We start from the raw sequence: 22,693 nt of genomic DNA on the forward strand, positions 1-22,693 counted from the left end.
TACTGTACCATTCTACATTCCCGCCAACAATGTATGAATGTTTCAATTTCTCAACATCATCCTCAAGATTTGATATTGTCAGTCTTTTGGATTGTGTGTAACAGTAGCTTATTGTATTTTTCATTTGCAATTTAATAGTGACTAATGATTTTGAACATATTTACATGAGCTTATTAGCTATTCATTTTTTCTTGTAAAATTCTTATTCAAATCTTTTGCCCAGTTTTGCAATGGGTTGTCTTTGTATTGAGTTGTAAGTTTAAAAAAAAAAAAAAATTCTAAATATAAATCCTTTATCAGATATATGATTTGTAAATACTTTTCCCAGTCTGCGGTTTGTCTTTTTATTCTCTCAATAGTGTCTTTTGAGAACCGAAAGTTATTAAGTCTAATTTATCAATTTTTAAAATGGTTTTGCTGTCATGTCTATGAAATATTTGCCTAACCCAAGGTCACAAACATTTTCTCCTGTCTTTTCTTCTAGACATTTTATATTTTTATCTCTTGCCTTTAGGCCTGTCATATAGTTTGAGTTACATTTTATGTATGGTGTGAGGTAAGGGTGTAGTTTTTTTGTTTGTTTTTGATGGATGGCTATCCAGTTGTCTCAGCATCATTTGTTGATACGACAGTCCTTTTCCTCATTTAATCATCTTTGCACCTTTGTTGAAAACCAATTGACTGTAAATGTGGGGGTTTACTTCTGGACTGTCTAGCCTGTTCCACTCATCTGTATGTCTATCCTTATGTCAGTACCACTGTCTTTAACTTTATGGTAAGTTTTGAAGTTATATTGTGTAAGTTCTTCAACTTTGTTTTGACTATTTCTGGGTCCTCTGCATATCATATAAATTTGAGTCAGCTTGTCAGTTTCAACATAAAAGCTGGCTTGGTACTACGTAAGAAGAATGTTGAATAGGAACAGTGTTGACAGAAATAGTGTTGAATTTAGAGATGAATTTAGGGGAGAACTGCTTTCTTAAATCTCTGATCTATGAACCTGGTATGTCTTTTCATTTTTTTTTTTTTTTAGATCTTTAATTTCTCTCAACAATGTTTTAGAGTTTTTAGTATACAGTATGCATTTCTTTTGTTGGATTTATTTCCAAGTATTTTATTATTTTTGATGCTATTATGAATAGAATTGTTTCATTAATTTTATTTTTAAATTCTTGTATGCTGTATTTTAGAAATAAAATAGATTTTATATATCTTGAACTCTGCACCTGCTAAACATTTTTTAGTTCAGGTAGGTTTTTTATTGTTGTTCTTGTAGATTAATTTTTATATTCAGAATTATATGATCTGAGAATAATGGCAGTTTTACTTTTTTCTTTCCAATCTGTGTACCTTTACTTTCGTTTCTCCTCTTCTTCCTCTTCCTCTCCCTCTTCTTCTTCGTCTTCCTCCTCCCTCTCTTGTTCCCTCTCTTCCTCCTCCTGCTCTTCTTCTTCCTCCACTGGCTTGGACCTTCAGTACAGTGTTGACTAGAAGTGGTAAACATAGACATTCTTGCCTTGTTTCTGATGTTAGGGGAAAAATACTCAATCTTCCATAAAATGTGAGGTTGGCTGTGGTTTTTCTTGTAAGAGAGATAGCCTTTATCAGAAGATTCTCTATGATTTATATAAGATGAAGAGATCTCATCTGGGCTGTTTGAGAGGTTTTATCATGAGCGGGTATTGGATTTTGTCAAGTACATTCTTCCATGTCAAGGTAATCATGTGATTTTTCCCTTCATTCTGTTAATGTGGTTTATTACATTAATTGATTTTCCAGTGTTAAACAGACATGTCATTTCTGGGATAAATTGTACTTGGTCATAGTATATAGTCCTTTTATATTTTCCCAGAATCAGCATATTAGCAAACTAATAAAATATAAATTCTTGTATATTTTCCCAGAATCAGAATATTAGTTTGCTAATATTTTGTTAATGATTTTTTTGTGTCTCTTTATGAGGACTATTGGTCTGTAGTTTTATAATTTCATTTTCTTGCTTTGTTATCCAGGTAATACTGGCCTCATATGATAGATTGAGAAATGTTCCCTCTTTCTCTGTTACCTGGAAGAGTTCGTTTAGAATTGGAATTATTTTATCTTTAAATATTTGTTTCAATTTATCAGCAAAGCCATTTGGGCCTGGGCTTTTCTTTGTGGGAAGGTTTTAAATTACTGTATCAAATTTCTGTTATATGTTTATTTCTTTTTGAGTTAGCTCTGACATTTGTGTCTTCTTGGTATTTGTCTTTCATCTAAGATGTCTACCTTGTTTGCATAAGGTTGTTCATCTTTTCCCCTTAGGATCCTTCTAATTTCTGCGAGATTAGTAGCAATGTTCTCTTTTTCATTCTTGATTTTGGCAATTTGTGTTTTCTGTCTTTTTTCTTGGATGGTTAGCCTAAAAGTTTATCAGTTTGATATTTTTGAAGAAACAATTTCTTTATTTCAATGATTTTTGTCTTTTCTTTTTTTCTGTTCTATTTCATTGATTTTCATTTTGATCTTTGTATTTCTTCCTTCTACAGGTTGAGTGTCTCTTATCCAAAATGCCTGGGACTAGAAATGTTTGGTCCTTGTAGAAGGATTTTGGATTATTCACATATATTCATAATGTGATATCTTGTGGATGAGACCTAAATGTAAACATGAAATTTATTTATGTTTCATATATACCTTGTACAAAGAGTGTGAGGGTAATTTTATACAATATTTTAAATAATTTGTGCATGAAACATTTTGTGTATATTGAGCCATCAGAAAGCAAACGTGTCACTATCTCAGCCACCTGTGTGACCAGTCTGTGATTATTTGACATCACCATCATTTCTGACTCTGAATTTATATGGAGTGAGGCATTGTAGGGAACTTGCCATTGGCATGTTCAGCCTACACACATGCCATTTTATTACCTTTTGTAGATGTGCTTGTGTGGTGGAATATGGGTGTGCTCAGAAAAGATTGCTGCTGATGCGGATGGAGAACGTCTTTTTTTCCCGTGGGGACCCTGAATAAACTTGTTGCGTGCCTACATTTTGACTGTGACCCATCATGTGATGATACATGTGGAATTTTCCACTTGTGGCATAATGTCAGCATTCAAAAAGTTTTGGATTTTGGGACATTTCAGATTTCATGTTTTTGGATTAGGGATATTCAACCTGTACCTACTTTGCCTATGATTTACTCATCCTTTTTCAGCTTATCCTTTTTTTTTGAGACAGGATCTTGCTCTGTCACCCAGGCTGGAGTACAGTAGCATGAACATGGCTGACTGCAGCCTCTACATCCTAGGTTCAAGTGATTTTTCCACCTTAGCCTCCCAAGTAGCTGGGACCACAGGCATATGCCACCATGCCCAGCTAATTTTTTTATTTTTTGTAGAGATGGGGTTTTGCCATTTTGCTCAGGCTGGCAGCTTCTTGAGGTGGAAGCATAGATGATTGATTACAGATATTTTTTTCCTTTCTAATATAAACTTTTTATTAGCAATAATCATGCCTTGGATAAATCTCATTGGCTACGATACTACCAATGTGCAAAACTTAATACAAGCTTTTAAAAGTGTAAATTTCCATCTTCCCTCTGACTTTGCCCTATTTCATAAATTTTGATGTTATTTTTGTTTCCATTAATTTTAAGATATTGTCCAATTTTTTTTGGTTTGATATCTTCTTTGACCGTGGGTTCTTTTGAAATATCTTATTTCCAAATATTTGGGGATTTCCTATATTTCTTTCTAAAGTTGATTCTAATTTAATTGTGTTGTCGTGAGAGAACATAATTTGTAAGATTTTAACTTTTTTATATTTATTGAGGCTTGTTTATGGCCTATCCTATGGTCTTGAGAGTGTTCCAAGTGCACTTGAAAAGATTGTGTACAGTTGACCTTTGAACAAGATGGGAGTTAGGGGTGCTGTCTCCCCCATGTAATCGAAAATTCATGTATAACGTTTTTTTGTTTTGAGATGGAGTCTTACCCTGTCGCCAAGCCTGGAGTGCAGTGGTGTGATGTCAACTCACTGCACGCTCCATCTCGCAGGTTCAAGTGATTCTCCTACCTCGGCCTCCTGAGTAGCTGGGACTACAGATGCGTGACACCATGTTCGGCTAATTTTTGTATTTTCGGTACATGTGGGGTTTCGCCGTGTTGCCCAGTCTCGCTTGGAACTCCTGACCTCAGGTGATCCACCTGCCTTGGCCTCCCAGAGTGCTGGGATTATAGGCATGAGCCACTGTGCCTAACCACGTATAACTTTTGACTCCCCTGAAAACTTAACTAGTAATAACCTATTCTTGACTAGAAGCGTTACCAATAACATAAGCAGTCAATTCACACATATTTTGTTTGTTATATATATTATATACTATATTCTTATAATAAAGTAAGCTAGAGAAAAGCAAATGTTAAGAAAACCATGAAAAAAGAAAATATATTTACTATTTTTTAAGTAGAAGTTCATCATAAAAGTCTATCATCATCTTCATGTTGAGCAGGCTGAGGAGGAAGAGAAAGAGAAGAGGTTGGTCTTGCTGTCTCAATGGTAGCAGAGGCAGAAGAAAATTCGTGTATAAATGGACCTATGCAGTTAAGGTCAACTGTATTTTGTTGTCATTGATTGATTATTCTGTATCAGTCTATTTCTGTCATTTAAGTTGGTAATGTTCAAGTCTTGTGCATTCTGATTGTATTCTTTTGGGAGAGTTGGTTGTTTTACTAATTACTAAGAGAAAGGTATTTAAATGTCTAATTATAATTTTTGAATTATATCTTCTTTCATTTATATCAGGTTTTGCTTCATATAATCTGCTGGTTATCAATTTATTGCACCTAACCAAATTCAGTCTTCTTTCCTGTTCTGTGGAAATTGACTTAAACCCTTAAATTTTTTTTTTTCTCTACCTGGTACTGAAGCTTTGTATATTAGAGGACCCTGAAGAAATACTGCAGGGGAACAGATTTTGCTTCCAGGTACCAATGTATTCACTTGACTTTTTCCAGCACCAGGCTTCTGAAGGCCATGTAGCTTCTCAAGTGGCCAGGTATTGCAAACAGGGTGGTCTGCAGTGTTTTCCCCCAGTTGGCCTCTCTTTGGATGGTTCTACAGTGAAGCTTCTGGTGAAATATCTCCCTGTAAATAGCCTCCCTGGTATCCTAGAGGGAGAATTTCTGGCAAGTTCCACAGGGCAGATTTTCAATGTGTACCACTGGCACAGCACTAGAGTGACTTCTTTTTCAGTGAGCCCAGACTGTACCCTCTCCAACAAGGTCTGATCTCGACACTGGGCAAGAGGGCTTATGTAGTTTTTTTGTTGGTACTCTGAGCCCTAGGGGTAATGGCTGCTTCTCTACCTGCTATTCCTATATTATTTTAAATTCTTTTTACATCTTCCTAGACAGTCTCTTACTCCTTGAATACCCTGTTATAATTAACTGTTCTTTATATTAAACTTTTCCTGTGTGGCTTCTCTTTCCTAATTGGACCTAGTGTGATGTATTTATTTTGAGGCTCTGCCTTAATTGCTTATACATTTATAATTGTTATATTTTCTTGAATCTTAATCTCATGTATGGCAGCAAAATTTATAGCAGCAAAATTGCAGTGGTCTCAGGCCTCATATCTTCCCCACCATATCCTTAAGAATACGTAAGAGGTCTGTGTTCCCTACTTTTCATCAAGCTTTGAGGTTTATTCTAATCAGAGTAGAAAGGGGGATGTAGTATGCTGTTGACGTAGCCTATATACACATGTTCTGCCTTTCGTTCAGGTGGTACAAGTGTTAGCTTTTTAAAAACTACGTAGATCTGTAATGGAAGGGGAAAGGAGAGGAATAGATGCCCCGGCAGCACCTCATAGATGTTCCTACAATGTGTCTCCATAGTACTGAGCCTTTAAATTTAAACACAGAATGATAGCAGAAATGACAGAAATAACCCATTTAAATAAAATATAAAGTCAAGCCCAAATAACTTAATCAGTTTGGCTGTATGTCAGTGGAAGCATAGAGAAGAATTTCAAGTAAGGAAAATTATTGAACCAATGTGGAATCTTCTGGAATTTTCACCTACCTATTCTAGTACTGGAATTGAGTCATATATACATTTCCTGTTGTCTAAAATACAAAACTAGTATGTGCTTATCTGTCTGCCTAAAATCAAAAATTTATTAATTAAAAATGTGTTATTAAAAAACAAATTGAACATGCTCCAGATTCTCAAGGGGACCCTAGCACCCCTTTAACTGGATAGTCTATAAATGGTCAGATCCTTGAGTAACCTCAGATCAAATGATTCTGACAGTCCTTGTGTGTCTGGAGTTGGTTCCTTCCGGTGGGTTCTTGGTTTTGCTGACTTCAAGAATGAAGCTGCAGACCTCTGTGGTGAATGTTACAGCTCTTACAGGTGTCACAGACCCAAAGAGTGAGCAGCAGTAAGATTTATTGTGAAGAATGAAAGAACAAAGCTTCCACAGCATGGAAGGGGACCTGAGCAGGTCACCGCTGCTGGCTGGGGTGGCCAGCTTTTATTTCCTTATTCGTCCCTGCCCATGTCCTTCTCTGATTGGTCCATTTTACAGAGTACTGATTGGTCCGTTTTACAGAGTGCTGATTGGTGCGTTTATAAACCTTTAGCTAGACACACAGTGCTGATTGGTGCATTTACAATCCTTTAGCTAGACCCAGAGCGCTGATTGGTGGATTTTTACAGAGTGCTGATTGGTGCATTTACAGTCCTTCAGCTGGACCCAGAGCCTGATTGGTATGTTTTTACAGAGTGCTGATTGATACATTCACAATCCTTCAGCTAGACACAGAGTGCTGATTGTTGCGTTTTTACACATTGCTGATTGGGGCATTTACAATCTTTTAAAGCTAGACACAGAGCACTGATTGGTGCATTTTTACAGAGTGCTAATTGGTGCATTTACAATCCTTTAGCTAGACAGAGTGCTGATTGATGTGTCTTTACAGAGTGCTTATGGGTGCATTTACAATCCTTTACCTAGACACAGAGTGCTGATTGGTGCGTTTTTACAGAGTGCTGATTGGTGCATTTACAATCTTTTAGACACAAAAGTTCTCCAAGTCCCCAGTTGACCCAGGAAGTCCAGCTGGCTTCACCTCTCAGTTGAACATACTAATTACTTAAAATGTTCCTTGTTTATTATTATTGGTGATGTATTATTAGCGTCAGTACTATTAGTATTATTATAGAACTTTCCAATTCTATTTCATACCCTGTAAGCTCCTCTAAGGAATCTCCAGGGACCCAGAATCACCTCAGACTCTAGGGAGATATATATTGATTGTATGTATTATAATTTAATAAATTATATTAGTTATATAGTTATATTACATAAATTAATACAATTATATTAAATGCCAATGATATTAAAAGCCATAATAGGGCAATTTTACATTCATAGAGAAGGTTTCCTCTTCAGGGAAATGGTTTTAATTCTGGAATCTACCAGAACAAAATAAGTTATGCCTAATGTATACCCTGGGAACCACTTTTAGGCAAGAAAGAGAATGAAAAAGTTTTCTATTTCATAGATTTTTCTATTGAAACTGGATTTTCATCTTCTTTCACTGAAGGTTTGCAGATTTTCATCTACAGACACACACACACACACACACACACACACTCGTAAGTGCACACAGATGTTCTCTCACTATATTGCTACAAATGTACTGCCTGAAAAGCTCTTCCTCCAAATGTGTATATGGCTTGCTCTCTCACTTACTTCCAGTCACTCAGATTTATCATAATCAGAGAGGCCTTCTCTTAACAACATATATAGAACAGCACCCGTCTTTGGTCAGTGTCTCAATTCTATTCTATTATCTTTAGATCTGTATCTTGTACACCAATATGTTTTGAGACTAAAGGGATAGGCTAATAATATTTTTGCCAAAACAAAAGGTGTAAAAAGTACCACTCAGGGCAAGAGGAATGAATGGTTCTCCTGTTTCTCTTTCTAGCACTGACATATTTGACATATTATTTATTTTTGAATTTTTTATCTCACTAGAATAACAGTTTTATAAGAGTAGAGATTTTTCCTGTTTGTTTTTTTTTTTTTTTTCTTTCTTTCTTTCACTGCTGTATCTCTAGTGCATAGTACCTGGCACCTACTAGGTGTTTGATATCCAGAGAGTTAAGCAAAGTATCATAAATGCATCATATAACTGTCTCTCGTTACCATTTTTATGACTGTTGGAACTGTCCTATTTAGAGACATCTGTTTGTAGTGTTACAATCTTGTGATTAGGAAATGTAAATTGTATTTGAAAATGTATAATAGAATAGCTGTTTCAGTCTCCTTTTTCCACCCTTTGGATAAAGAGAAGATATGATCTTTATTTATATTGCAGTGTGTTACTAGGTGTTTCTGTTTATTTCTCTTGCCTACAGGGAGCTAAAGTAGCAGTTTTATTAGAGCTCCTCCTTCTCAGCTTCTAGGAATTAGTTCTTACCTGATATCTGGACTATCAGGTAAAGTGTTTTTTGAAACCCTTTTAAAATGCTTTCAGGTGAAGGTGTGAGGCTAAGAATAAATTCCTCAAAGTCTGTGCATGAGAATATTTCTGACTCAGTCCTCAGGAGAGCTTGTAGGACTAAGGATTTATATAACAAATATATTCAAACTAATTTATCTTTATAGTTTGGGCAGGTAAATAGGTATTTAGAAGAAACTATTATAGCAGCTATTTGTGCTAGTACATCGGTTTAACAGTAGTCTGGCACGTAAGGTATTTCCTATAGCCTTTTGATGTACTATTTTGCTGTAATATTTCTGGAGTATCATAGTACATTTAATTCATAACTCACAGTAAAAGTACATGGGAAAATGAGAAGTTTTACAGAAGAAGGAGGAAAATTATTTTTAGCTATAAGATAATAGACAGTTACAAAATAAGATTAATTGTATTGTATGTTCCAGTAGATGTAGTTTACATTAACTTAATATTTGTGTTCCAGCAGAATTAGTCCTCCGTAAAGCTTTTCTTTATATAATTTAGTCTTTCTCCTTGAAGTAATTTTTATTACAGTAAAATATACATAATGAAATTTCCTATCTTAATCATTTTAAGTGTACAGTTTAGTGGTATTAAATACATTTATAATGTTGTGAGCCCATAATGCACCATGCAGCTCCATAACTCTTTTCGTCTTGTAAAACTGAAACTATACCCATTAAACAATAATTCCCATTTTCGCCTCCTGCAGTCTCTGGCAACCACCATTCTGTTTCCTATCTCTATGATTTTGAGTACTCTGAGTATCTCAGATAAGCACAATCATGTTGTATTTATGGTTTTTTTTTTTTAACTGGCTTATTTTATGTAACATGATGTTTTCTAGGTTCATCCATGTTGTAACATGTGTTAGAATTTCCTTCCTTTTTAAGGATGAATGATAATCCATTGTATGCATACATCACATTTAGCCTATCACTTTATGCGTTGATGGACACTTTGGTTGCTTCAGTGTTTTAGTTATTGTGACTAATGCTGCTACGAAATGGGAGTACAAATATCTGTTCGCAATCCTACTTTCCATGCTTTTGAGTATATATTCAGATGTGGAATTGCTGGCTCATATGGTAATTCAACCTTTAATTTTTTTCAGAAATTGCCATACTGTTTTCCATTGTAGCTGTATCATTTTACATTTTCATCAACTGCACAAGGATTCCAGTTTCTCCACATCCTCACCAACACTTGTTTTCTGTTGTTTTGATAGCCCGTTCAATGAGTGTGAGATGGTATCTCATTTTAGTTGTAATTTGCATTTTCTTAATTATTACTGAACTTGAACATCTTGTGCTTATTAGCCATTTATATATCCTCTTTGGAGAAATGTCCATTTAAATATTTTACTCGTTTTTGAATTTTTGTTGTTGTTGTTGTTTTAGGAATTTTCTGTATATTCTAGATTGTAATTTTTTTATCAGACATATTATTTGCAAATGTTATCTCCCATTGTTTGGATTGCCTTTTTATGCATTGATACTGCCTTTTTATGCACAAAATTTTAGAGTTTTCATGGAGTCCTATTTGTGTATTTTTAAAATTGCTTTTGCCTTAGTTATCCAAGAAATCATTGCTAAATCCAATGTCCTGAAGCCTTTGTTCTATATATTTTTAGGAGTTTTATGCTTTTCTAGGTCCTTAAGTTATAAAGTTAGTTTGTTGATTTGAGATCTTATTTATTTATTCATATATTTATTTATTTATTTTTGAGACAAGGTCTGGCTCTGTTGCCTAGGCTGGAGTGCAGTGGTGTGTTCTCAACTCACTGCAGCCTATGCCTCCCAGGCTCAAGCCATTCTCCCACCTCAGGCTCCCAAGTAGCTGGGACTACAGGCATATGCCACCATGCCCAGCTAATTTTTGTATTTTTTGTAAAGACAGGGTTTCACTATGTTGCCCAGGCTGTCACGAGCTTGTGAACTCAAGCAATCTACCCACCTTGGCCTCCCAAAGTGCTGGGATTACATGCATGAGTCGCTTACACCCTGCCCTTTCTTATTTTTTAATGTAAGCATTGATAGCTATAGATCTCTTAGGACTGCTTTCCCTGTATCCCATAAGTTTTGGTATTGTATTTTCATTTTTATTTAACTCTAATAAATAAATTTTTATTTATTTTCTAATTTCCCTCATGATTTCTTCTTTAATCCATTGATTATTTAAGAGTGTGTTGTTTTATTTCCATAAATTGGTGGATTTTCCAAGTTTATTTCTGTTGTTGAGTTCTATCCTTATCCCATTGCGATTAGAGAATATACTTTGTATATCTATAGTTCTAAATCTATTAAAATTTAATTTGTGGTCTACCATATGGTCTGTCCTAGAAAATGCCCCATATATACTTGAGAAAAATATGTATGTTGTTGTGGTTGGGTAGGGTGTTTGGTAAATGTATGTCTGTTAGAGCTATTTGGTTTGTTTATTTATTTATTTATTTATTTATTTATTTATTTATTTATTTATTTATTTTAGGTCCTCTGTTTTCTTTCTTAACTTCTGTGTGGTTGTTTTATCCATTATTTAGAGTGGTTATTGATGTCTCTTACTATTATTGTAGAACCATTTGTTTCTCTCTTCAATTCTGTCAGTTTTTGTTTCATATATTTTTATGATCTGTTTATAGATGTATAAATGTTTACAATTCTTAAATCTTTTTGCCACATTGAACCTTTTATTAATATGTAATTTAATCTTTTTGCCACATTGAACCTTTTATTAATATGTAATGCTCTTTTTCGCTTGTAATCATTTTTGATTTTAAGTCTATTTTGTCTGATATTAATATAACCACCCCTGCTCTCTTTTAGTTACTTTTTGCATGGAATATCTTTTCCCATCCTTTCACTTTTAAGATATGTGCATCTTTAGACCTAAAGTGAGTCCCTTGTAGACAGCATATCCCTAGGACATATGTTTTTATCCATTCTACCATTCTTTATCTTTTGCTGAGATGCTTTAATTCATTTACATTTAACGTAATTACTGATAGAGACTTATTTCATTTTGCTATTTGTTTTCTATATGCCTTACAACTTTTTTGTTACTTATTTCCTGCATTACTGTCTTCTTTTGTGTTTAGTTGCTATTTTTGGTAATGAATTGTTCAAGTTTCTCTCTCATTTCCTTTTGTGTGTATTTTGTGTTTTCATTGTGATTACCGTGAGGATTATATTTAACACACCAATGTTGTAACACTGATTACATGTTTATACTTTGTGTGTTCCAAAACATAAATAATTGAAAAAATATACTAGTATTTGAAAATATGTTGCAAACAAAAATGTGGAGTTATTACCCATTGTTATAATAATACTAGATTTTCTGACTTCCCACTTATTTACCTTTATTGCGATCTTTATTTCTTTGTATGACTTTGTGTTACTGTCTAGTGTCCTTTCATTTCACCCTTTAGGACTCTCTTAAACATTTCTTGCAGGACAGGTCTAATGGTAATAAACTTCGTCAGTTTTTATTTTTCCAGGGACATCATAGCTTCTTCTTCAGTTTTGAAGGAGAGTTTTGCTTGATATAGAATTCTTGTTAGTTTTCTCTTTAAATATTTTGTGTATATGAGCCCACTGCCTTCTGACCTCCAGTTTCTGATGAGGTATCTGCTAATAATCTTTTTGAAGACCTTTGTAAGTGATGTGTTGCTTGTCTTTTGTGCTGTTTTCAAGATTCTCAACTTTGTCTTTTAGAAGTTTATAATGTGTCTTATTGTGGTACTTTTTATATTCATCTTTCCTGAAGTTTGTTGAGCTTCTCGAATGTTTATTTCATTCATCAAATTTGAGAAGTTTTCAGCCATTGTTTCTTTAAATATATTCTTTGCTTCTTTCTCTCTCCTCCTTCATGGACTTTCCAAGTGTGTCCATTGGTCCTTTGGATGGTGTCCTACACATTCCTTAGGCTGCTCACTTTTCTTCAATTATTTTTATTTCTGTTACTCAGACTCAATAATTTGTATTGTCCTATCTTCAGGTTCACTGATTTATTCTTCTCCCTGGGGAAATCCTGCTTTGAGTCCATCTAGTAAATTTTTCATTTTAGTTATTGTATGTTTCAGCTGCAACATTTTCTCTTGGTTCCTTTTAAATATTTTTATTGATGTTTCCATTTTGTTCGTATATTGTTTCTCTGACCTTCTCTTCATCTTTCTTTTCTTTTTGAGCATCTCTGTGACAGTGGTTTTAAAGTCTTCATCTAATTTATCTGCCATAAAGTCTTTTCCACACATAGTTTCTGCTGATTTATTTTCTTCCTTTGACTGCAGCATATTTCTTGTTTCTTTTATCCCTTATGATTATTTTTTGTTGAAAACTGGGCATTTGATTCTAATAATATGGTAACTCTGGAATCCAGATTTTTTCTCTTCTCTAATTTTTCCTGTTTCCCTAGTTTTTTGTTATTGTTTTTGATTTTTTCATTGTTGTGTGCTGTCTTGGTGTTGAAGATCAGCCTAAAGTATAAATGTAATATCTCCTTAAGTATTTTCTGAGCCTTCCCCTGAGCATGTATAGTCACTTTATAATTTTCTCTGTATGTGCAATTGTTTTTCAATGTCCTATTCTTTAAGGCTCCCAAAAAGGGGGAAAAAAATAAAAAGGGGAAGAAGAATGCTGGTGCTGGTCCTTGGGAGGGGCTTGCAACAATGGGGTGAGCTGCAACAACATGGCCATAAGGCTCTTTATCTGCATCTCTGTTATTGGGGAGCAGAGTATAAATCTCTAATATTTGGAGGAAAGGATCTTTTTTTTTTGCCCATCCTGGCAAACCTGTGTGCAGGTTGCTCCTAAAAAAGGTACATATCTGCCTGCAGTGGGTTGGGGTTTGAGGGTTGGGTAGCTGTTACTGTACTAAGAGCTGAAACTGACCGAAATTGATCACGGTTTATAATTGAAGCCTTCCCCTGGAAGTTGCAAACCTCTGATAGACTCTAGTCTTCCAAAATAGTTATATCAAATAGATCTATTAAATGGATCACACACACACACACACACACACACACACGTGTGTATTATACATACATACGTATGTATAATAACTGTATCTATATAGTTGACCCTGAACAAAGTGAATGTGAACTATTTGGCTCCATTTTCTTCTGTTTCTGCCGTTCCTGAGATAGCAAGACCAACCCCCACTACTTCCTCCTTTACCTCAGCCTGTTCAATGTGAAGACAAAGATGAAGAACTTCTTGATGAATATGTTCATGTTTATACATATTTCCACTTAATAAATAGTAAACATATTTTCTCTCCATTATGATTTTCTTACTGTTTTTCTCTAGTTTATTATAATAATATAGTATATGTATAATGCACAAAACATGCTAATTGACTGTATTTTTATGTTGTTATTTTTCACTTTACTTATGTACATGTCTAAAATTTGATTTCTTTTTGTTTTTATACTTCAAGTACTAGGGTACATGTGCACAACGTGCAGGGTTGTTAAATATGGATACATGTGCCATGTTGGTGTGCTGCACCCATTAACTCATCATTTACATTAGGTATATCTCCTAATGCTCTCTCTCCCCCCTCCCCACACCCCACAACAGGCCCCGGTGTGTGATGTTCCCCTTTCTGTGTCCAAGTGTTCTCATTGTTCAATTCCCACCTATGAGTGAGAACATGCGGTGTTTGGTTTTCTGTTCTTGGAATAGTTTGCTGAGAATGATGGTTTCCAGCTGCATCCATGTCCCTACAAAGGACATGAACTCATCTTTCTTTATGGCTGCATAGTACTCCATGGTGTATATGTGCCACATTTTCTTAATCCAATCTGTCATTGATGGACATTTCAGTTGGTTCCAAGTCTTTGCTATTGTGAATAGTGCCACAATAAACATACGTGTGCATGTGTCTTTATAGCAGCATGATTTATAATCCTTTGGGTATATACCCAGTAATGGGATGGCTGGGTCAAATGGCATTTCTAGTTCTAGATCCTTGAGGAATCACCACACTGTTTTCCACAATGGTTGAACTAGTTTACAGTCCTGCCAACAGTGTAGAAGTGTTCCTACTTCTCCACATCCTCTCCAGCACCTGTTGTTTCCTGACTTTTTAATGATCACCATTCTAACTGGTGTGAGATGGTATCTCATTGTGGTTTTGATTTGCATTTCCCTGATGGCAAGTGATGATGAGCATTTTTTCATGTGTCTGTTGACTGTATAAATGTCTTCTTTTGAGAAGTCTGTTCGTATCCTTCACCCACTTTTTGATGGGATTGTTTGTTTTTTTCTTGTAAATTTGTTTGAGTTCTTTGTAGGTTCTGGATATTAACCCTTTGTCAGATGAGTAGATTGCAAAAATATTCTCCCATTCTGTAGGTTGCCCATTCACTCTGATGGTAGTTTCTTTTGCTGTGCAGAAGCTCTTTAGTTTAATTAGATCCCATTTGTCCATCTTGGCTTTTGTTGCCATTGCTTTTGGTGTTTTAGACATGAAGTCCTTGCCCATGCCTACGTCCTGAATGGTATTACCTAGGTTTTCTTCTAGGGTTTTTATGGTTTTAGGTCTAACATTTAAGTCTCTAATCCATCTTGAATTAATTCTTGTATAAGGTGTAAGAAAGGGATCCAGTTTCAGCTTCCTACATATGGCTAGCCAGTTTTCCCAGCACCATTTGTTAAATAGGGAATCCTTTCCCCATATCTTGTTTTTGTCAGACTTGTCAAAGATCAGATGGTTGTAGATGTGTGGCATTATTTCTGAGGGCTCTGTTCTCTTCCATTGGTCTATATCTCTGTTTTGGTACCAGTACCATGCTGTTTTGGTTACTGTAGCCTTGTAGTATACTTTGATGTCAGGTAGCGTGATGCCTCCAGCTTTGTTCTTTTGGCTTAGAATTGTCTTGGCAATGCTGGCTGTTTTTTGGTTCCACATGAACTTTAAAGTAGGTTTTTCCAATTCTGTGAAGAAAGTCATTGGTAGCTTAATGGGGATGGCATTGAATCTATAAATTACCTTGGGCAGTATGGCCATTTTCATATTGATTCTTCCTGCCCATGAGCATGGAATGTTCTTCCATTTGTTTGTGTCCTCTTTTATTTCATTGAGCAGTGGTTTGTAGTTCTCCTTGAAGTGGTCCTTCACATCCTTTGTAAGTTGGATTCTTAATTGTTTTATTCTACTTGAAGCAATTGTGAATGGGAGTTCACTCGTGATTTGGCTCTCTGTCTGTTATTGGTATATAAGAATGCTGGTGATATTTGCACATTGATTTTGTATCCTGAGACTTTGCTGAAGTTGCTTATCAGCTTAAGGAGATTTGGGGCTGAGACGATGGGGTTTTCTAAATATACAATCATGTCATCTGCAAACAGGGACAATTTGACTTCCTCTTTTCCTAATTGAATACCCTTTATTTATTTCTCTTGCCTGATTGCCCTGGCCAGAGCTTCCAACACTATGTTGAATAAGAGTGGTGAGAGAAGGCATCCCTGTCTTGTGCCAGTTTTCAAAGGGAATGCTTCCAGTTTTTTCCCATTCAGTATGATATTGGCTGTGGGTTTGTCACAAATAGCTGTTATTATTTTGAGGTACGTTCCATCAATACCGAATTTATTGAGAGTTTTCAGCATGAAGGGCTGTTGAATTTTGTCGAAGGTCTTTTCTGCATCTACTGAGATAATCATGTGGTTTTTGTCTTTGATTCTGTTTATACGCTGGATTACATTTATTGATTTGCATATGTTGAACCAGCCTTGCATCCCAGGGATGAAGCCCACTTGATCATGGTGGATAAGCTTTTTGATGTGCTGCTGGATTCGGTTTGCCAGTATTTTATTGAGAATTTTTGCATCGATGTTCATCAGGGATATTGGTCTAAAATTCTCTTTTTTGTGTGTGTGTCTGCCAGGCTTTGGTATCAGGATGATGTTGGCCTCATAAAATGAGTTAGAGAGGATTCCCTCTTTTTCTAGTGATTGGAATAGTTTCTGAAGGAATGGTGTCAGCTCTTCCTTGTACTTCTGGTAGAATTCGTCTGTGAACCCGTCTGGTCCTGGACTTCTTTTGGTTGGTAGGCTATTAATTATTGCGTCAATTTCAGAGCCTGTAATTGTTCTATTCAGGGATTCAACTTCTTCCTGGTTTAGTCTTGGGAGAGTGTATGTGTCCAGGAATTTATCCATTTTTTCTAGATTTTCTAGTGTATTTGTGTAGAGGTGTTTATAGTATTGTCTGATGGTAGTTTGTATTTCTGTGGGATTGGTGGTGATATCCCCTTTATCATTTTTTATTGCAACTATTTGATTCTTCTCTCTTTTCTTCTTTATTAGTCTTGCTAGCAGTCTATCAATTTTGTTGATCTCTTCAAAAAAACCAGCTTCTGGATTCATTGATTTTTTTGAAGGGTTTTTTATGTCTCAGTCTCCTTCAGTTCTGCTCTGATCTTAGTTATTTCTTGCCTTCTGCTAACTTTTGAATGTGTTTGCTGTTGCTTCTATAGTTCTTTTAACTGTGATGTTAGGTTGTCAATTTTAGGTCTTTCCTGCTTTCTCTTGTGGGCATTTAGTGCTATAAATTTCCCTCTACACACTGCTTTAAAATGCGTCCCAGAGATTCTGGTATGTTGTATCTTTGTTCTCATTTGTTTCAAAGAATATCTGTATTTCTGCCTTCATTTCGTTATGTACCCAGTAGTCATTCAGGAGCAGGTTGTTCAGTTTCCTTGTACTTGAGTGGTTTTAAGTGAGTTTCTTAATCCTAAGTTCTAGTTTGATTGCACTGTGGTCTGAGAGACAGTTTGTTATAATTTCTGTTCTTTTACATTTGCTGAGGAGTGCTTTACTTCCAACTGTGTGGTCAATTTTGGAATAAGTGTGATGTGGTGCTGAGAAGAATGTATATTCTGTTGATTTGGGGTAGAGAGTTCTGTAGATGTTTGTTAGGTCTGCTTGGTACAGAGCTGAGTTCAATTCCTGGATATCCTTGTTAACTTTCTGTCTCCTTGTTCTGTCTAATGTTGACAGTGGGGTGTTAAAGTCTCCCATTATTATTGTGTGGGTGTCTAAGTCTCTTTGTAAGTCTCTAAGGACTTGCTTTATGAATGTGGGTGCTCCTGTATTAGGTGCATATATATTTAGGATAGTTAGCTCTTCTTGTTGAATTGATCCCTTTACCATTATGTAGTGGCCTTCTTTGTCTCTTTTGATCTTTGTCGGTTTAAAGTCTGTTTTATCAGAGACTAGGATTGCAACCCCTGCCTTTTTTTGTTTTCCATTTGCTTGGTGGATCTTCTCGCATCCCTTTATTTTGAGCTTATGTGTGTCTCTGCCCGTGAGATGGGTCTCCTGAATACAGCACACTGATGGGTCTTGACTGTTTATCCAGTTTGCCAGTCTATGTCTTTTAATTGGACCATTTAGCCCATTTACATTTAAGGTTAATATTGTTATGTGTGACTCTGATCCCATCATTATGATGTTAGCTGGTTATTTTACTCATTAGTTGATGCAGTTTCTTCCTAGCATCAATGGTCTTTGCATTTTGGCATGTTTTTGCAGTGGCTGGTACCGGTTGTTCCTTTCCATGTTTAGTGCCTCCTTCAGGAGCTCTTGTAGGGCTGGCCTGGTGGTGACAAAGTCTCTAAGCATTTGCTTGTCTGTAAAGGATTTTATTTCTCCTTCACTTATGAAGCTTAGTTTGGCTGGATATGAAATTCTGGGTTGAAAATTCTTTTCTGTAAGAATGTTGAATATTGGCCCTTACTCTCTTCTGGCTTGTAGAGTTTCTGTCGAGAGAGATCTGCTGTTAGTCTGATGGGCTTCCCTTTGTGGGTAACCCGAGCTTTTTCTCTGGCTGCCCTTAACATTTTTTCTTTCATTGCAACCTTGGTGAATCTGACAACTATGTGTCTTGGAGTTGCTCTTCTCGAGGAGTATCTTTGTGGTGTTCTCTGTATTTCCTGAATTTGAATGTTGGCCTGCCTTGCTAGGTTGGGGAAGTTCTCCTGGATAATATCCGGCAGAGTGTTTTCCACCTTGGTTCCATTCTCCCCATCACTTTCAGTTACACCAATCTGACGTAAATTTGGTCTTTTCACATAGTCTCATATTTCTTGGAGACTTTGTTTTTTGTTTTTACTCTTTTTTCTCTAAACTTCTCTTCTCGCTTCATTTCATTCATTTGATCTTCAATCACTGATACCCTTTCTTCCAGTTTGTCGAATCTGTTACTGAAGCTTGTGCACTCGTCACGTAGTTCTTGTGCCATGGTTTTCAGCTCCATCAGGTCATTTGGTTTTTGCTTATATCAAAATTATATTATTTTTAATTGGTTGTAAAATTAGGTTTTTTTCTTTAAATTAGATATATATATTCCATAAGGCTTATTATAGAAAACAGCAGTAATGTATCCATTTCAGCAAAGTTTCCTGAAGTGTATTATTTAGTATTCATTTTCTCTTTTTTTTTTTTTGCCTCAATTTTCTTTATTAGGAGCTACTGTTATAGTATTTTGGATCATGTTGGCTGTTTAGTGTTTACTTTCTGTGCTATTTAATTTTTTTGTTTCTTTTTGATTGTATATTCTCATTTTCTTCTATTTTAATCCATTATATCTGTTGTATTATTTCATTTGCTGTTTAGTTTAATTCATATCGAATTATGAAATAACTTCTGATTGAGTGTGGTGGCTCATAAACATAATCCCAGCACTTTGAGAAGCTTAGGCTAGAGAATTGCTTGAGGCTGGGAGTTGAAGATCAGCCTGGGCAATATAGTGAGACCCCATCTCTACAAAATATTAAAAATTAGTCAGATGTGGTGGTACATGCCTATAGTCCCAGCTACTCAGAAGACTCAGGTCGGTGGATCACTTGAGCCCAGGAGTTTGAGGGTACAGTGAACTATGATTATGCTACTGCATTGCAGCCTGGGTGACAGAGTGAGACCCCATTTCTTATAAGAGAAAAAGATTGAGCTGACTTTCTTTATTTTTAGTTTTTTCCAGATTTATATCATCTTACATCTGTGTTTTTCTAATTTTGATTAATGTAGCTCTTTAATATCTTGTATTACTTCCTTAATTTTTCAGTAGATTATAATTTTGCTCTATTTTGCTAGCATGTTTTTTGGCTGCCGTCATTGTAGGAATTTTCTTCTTGTACTTATTATTATTTAAACAAGAACTTGGTAAAAGATTTGACCTTGATCCTTTTCTTTGCTCATTTTTAATTGAATTTAAATTAAAAGCATTTTTTTTTTCTTATGTCTTGGAAGATTGATTCAGGACAACATTTTAACTTCAAAGAGCTTCTATATGTAGTGTTCAAAGTGTGGTGGCTTGCTTTCTGGGGTATTCTGTCTCTGTTCCATTTCACTTTTGCTAGTCCATTTTTTTCCAGATATTTTTATTTTTAGTTTTGTCCTGCTCAAGTTTTATTCTATTATAGTTTTTTTGTAGTGTTTTGGGTTACATTCTGCACAGGAACCCTGAGTGGTCAGTTTCCATCTTCAGACTCTATTGTACAACTTTTGAACTTACCTGCTATTGAAATGAGCAAACCCCTTTCCAGTTTCTGCTGTTTTTTCAAATTGGTCTACTGTGCTTCCTAGTATGTGTGTATGAGCTGTTTAGGGATTATCTTTCTAGGTCCTTTAGATGCACTCTTCCTTCTCCTTGTAAAGTGCCTGTCTTTTGCCCATTTGTCCACTGGGTTGTTTGTTATCTTCTTATTAATTTGTGGGAATTCCCTACATTTTCTCATTACAAGCCCTTTGCCAGTTATATGTTGCAAGTATCTTGTCCCACTGTGTGGCTTTCATTTTTAATCCATTAGCGATTCTTGTTTTTTTGATGAACAAGTTATTTTTAACATGATCTGACTTAGTAATGTTGTTTGATTTATTAATATTTTCCTTTGTGCCCAGTGCTTGTTTTTTTTTTAATTTTAAAGAAATCTGCCTATACCAGTTATGAAAACATCCTTCTACATAATCTTTAAGAAGTATTATTTCTTTACCTTTTACATTTTGATTTATAGTCCACCAGGATTTAATTTTTATATATAGTATAAAGTCAGGATAAAATTTGTTTTATTCACATATAATCTCTAATTACAGAGTACCATTTGTTGAAAAGACTTATTCCCGTTGCTTCATAGTGTTTATTTTGTCATAGATTACGTGCCTGCTAGGGCATGTGTAGGCATGTGGAATTTTTTTCTAGCTTCTGTTCTGTTTCATGGGTCCGTTTGTCCATCCTTGCATAAATACTATACATTCTTAATTACTGTAGCTTAAGTTTTGCTGTCTGGTAGTTTAAACCCTCCAGGTTTATTCTTCATTTTGAATATTGCCTTAGCTAGTCTTTGTATACTAAAGCAAACTACACTCCTCTTATGAATACACGTCAATGACTATTGACATTTGTATGTAACCATATAACCACTACTCACTGAAATACAAAATACTTGCAGCATCTAAAAGGTTCCCTTCTGCAGACACATAGGCCAGTGGAGCAGAATCAGAGAACCCGGAAGTAAATCCGCACACCTGCAGTGAACTCATTTTTGACAGAGGTGTCAAAAACACACACTAGGGAAAAGATAGTCTCTTTAATAAATAGTACTGGAAAGACTGGGTATCTATATGCAAAAGAATGAAACTAGTTCCCTATCTCTCACCACATACAAAAATCAAACCAGAATGCATTGAAGACTTAAGTCTAAGACCTCAAACTATGAAAGTACTACAGGAAAACATTGGGGAAAGTCTCCAGTACATTCATTGGTCAGGGTAAAGACTTCTTGAGCAGTACCCCTCAAGCACAGGTAACCAAAGCAAATGTGGACAACTGGGATCACATCAAGTTAAAAAGCTTCTGCACAGCAAAGGATACAGTCAGCAAAGGGAAGAGACAGCCCACAGAATGGGAGAAAATGTTTACAAACTGCCCCTCTGACAAGGGATTAATAACCAGAATATAAGGAGCTCAAACAACTCTATAGGAAAATATCTAATAATCTGAACAAAGTATGGGCAAAAGATTGAATAGACATTTTTCAAAAGACTTACAAATGGCAAACTGGCATATGAAAATGTGCTCAACATCATTGATCATCAGAGAAATGCAGATCAAAACTACAATGTGATATCATCTTATCCTAGTTAAAATGGCTTTTATCCAAAAGACAGGCAATAACAAATGCTGGTGGGGATGTGGAGAAGAGGGAACCCTTGTACATTGTTTCTGGGAATGTAAATGAGTACAACCACTGTGGAGAACAGTGTGGAGGTTCAGAAAACTAAAAATAGAGTTATCATATGATCCAACAATCCACCGCTGAGTATATACCCAAAAGAAAGGAAAACAGTATGTCAAAGAGATATCTGCATTGCTACGTTTGTTGCAGCACTGTTTACAGTAGCTAAGACTTGGACCTAAATGTCCATCAACAGATGAATGAATAAAGTGTACATTTACTCAATAGAGTATTATTCAACTGTAAAAAAGAATAAGATCCAGTCATATGCAACAACATGGATGGAACTGTTCCACTTATGTTAAGTGAAATAAGCCAGGCACAGAAAGACAGACATCACATGTTCTCACTTATTTGTAGGATCTAAAAATCAAATCAGTTGAACTCATGGAGATAGAGTAGAAGGATGGCTCCCAGAGGCTAGGAAGGATAGTAACAGGTTTATGGGGAGGTGGGGATGGTAAATGGATACAAAAAATATGGAAAGAATTAATAAGACCTACTATTTGATAGTGCAATTGGGTGACTATAGTCAATAATACCTTAATTGTATATTTTAAAATAAAGAGTGTAATTGGATTGTTTGTAACTCAAAGGATAAATGCTTGAGGGGATGGATACCCCATTCTTCATGATGTGCTTATTTTACATTTCTGCCTGTATTAAAACATTTCATGTGCCCCATAAATATATACATGTACTATGTATGTACCTACAAAATTTTACAACAACAATTAAAGCAGGATACAGTGGCTCATGCCTGTAATCCTAGCACTTTGGAAGGCTGAGGCAGGTGGATCACCTGAGGTCAGGATTTTGAGACCAGTCTGGGCAATATGGTGCAAACTCCATCCCTACTAAATACAAACATTAGCCGGGCATGGTGGCAGATGCCTATAATTCCAGTTACTCAGGAGGCTGAGACAGGAG

General features: G+C 35.6%; 1 protein-coding gene and 1 pseudogene across 12 annotated transcripts in view; one reads left to right on the forward strand and one right to left on the reverse strand.

Annotated features, from left to right (window-relative positions):
- Positions 1–22,693, forward strand: part of SPATA6 (spermatogenesis associated 6) — a 173,595-nt gene that overhangs the window by 22,583 nt on the left and 128,319 nt on the right. The gene's annotated exons all lie outside the window — the stretch shown is intronic.
- On the reverse strand, positions 3,435–3,546 carry LOC141409389 (U4 spliceosomal RNA; annotated as a pseudogene).

This window comes from Macaca fascicularis, chromosome 1, assembly GCF_037993035.2.
Source record: "Macaca fascicularis isolate 582-1 chromosome 1, T2T-MFA8v1.1".
In the NCBI taxonomy this organism is placed as follows: domain Eukaryota; kingdom Metazoa; phylum Chordata; class Mammalia; order Primates; family Cercopithecidae; genus Macaca; species Macaca fascicularis.